Source organism: Pteropus alecto, unplaced genomic scaffold, assembly GCF_000325575.1.
Source record: "Pteropus alecto unplaced genomic scaffold, ASM32557v1 scaffold103, whole genome shotgun sequence".
Lineage (NCBI taxonomy): Eukaryota > Metazoa > Chordata > Mammalia > Chiroptera > Pteropodidae > Pteropus > Pteropus alecto.
This window is the reverse complement of record NW_006436288.1, coordinates 4,097,192-4,098,553: the sequence shown is the minus strand read 5'-3', so window position 1 is coordinate 4,098,553 and position 1,362 is coordinate 4,097,192.

The following is a 1,362-nucleotide window of genomic DNA, read 5'->3' as shown; positions in this document are numbered from 1 at the left end:
TGCTGTGTCTGACATTCCAGCAGATGAGGTTGCCAATGCCAACCCTTATGTTAAAAATTAAGAATGCTATCTTTTTCTTATTTATTAAAAATAAATTTTAGCTAAAAATAGAAGTTTTCATATTTCCATTCCAAACCCTTATAAAACCTTGCATTTTTCAAAATGGTAAAAAAAAAGTGTTGTTTATTTACTTTAGGCCATTTGCCATAATGTTAAAGTTTTAAGTTCCATAATTTGCATTAGGATTTAGAAATTAAGATATTCAAGCTCCGGTGATGTACTTCCACTTGCAAACTGTGCGTGTCTGAGTAGCACAGGAAGGCGTGGCAGACGGGAGCAGAGATTCCCCATGTCTGCTTTTCTTCCGGAAGCTTTCCTCACTTCCAGCTCTTCATCTCCATTAAAACATATTAAAGCATAATTAGTATAACATTCAAATGAAGGAAATTTTGTAATTGCCAGTTGTTCTGTAGCCATGGTTACATGAAAGATTTACAGCAAGTAACTCCAGGCTGGGCACGGACAAGCGGTTAGCAGGAACAGCAATAAGAAAATGTTTGTGTGCATGTGCAGGTGTGCTGACGTGAATGTTTGCTAAAAAAAAGTGTAGGGGAGAGAAAGAAAGAGAATATTCGGTGACATTTAAGGTGCTAATATCTGGAAGTCAACCTTTAATTTGACAGCTTTTAGTGCTAGTTAATTTCATTCATCCAGGCGAGGTGTAGGAAATTTGCAGCACCTTTAAATTATCACGTTTTTCCACACTGCCTCGGGCCTATGTGGAATACCTGAAGCATACATTTTTTTTTTACCTTTTTTTTTCAGGTCAGTTGAAGTAAAACTTTCATTCCCTTTCTCAGACAATTAATCTTTAGCTAATTGAAGCAGGGATGCTGCAGGATGGGTTTCACTGGGGCCTGTAAATCTCATTTAGCAAAGTGAATTCAAGGCACATGCTGCACCTAATGATGTGACAGGTGGACTGCACCGCAAGACAGCAGCCTCGGAAAAGTTGATTCTCATTAGACCCACAGAGTCCTGCAGTCAGATTTCTGATGGCTGAAGAACACTAATCGCATCTGTTTGCTACTGGGGTGGGGTGAAGGGAAGCAAGGAAGTTGCAGAGTAGGAGGTGGGGGTTTTGAAGGAAAGAAAAGAAGAGGAAGGGGCAAAATTCTCTTCTATTCTTTCACGAGTTAATATCCTTGACTCCTGCCCAAAAAACCAGCAGGTCTACCTCCCACCAAGCGATCAGCCTCCGTTCTGCTGACTCCAACAGGGTGCACCCTTTTTCTAATTAACTAAAATGGCTATGGAAAGCAAAGGAGGCCTTGTGTTGGGTGAACCAATTATTTTGAAGGG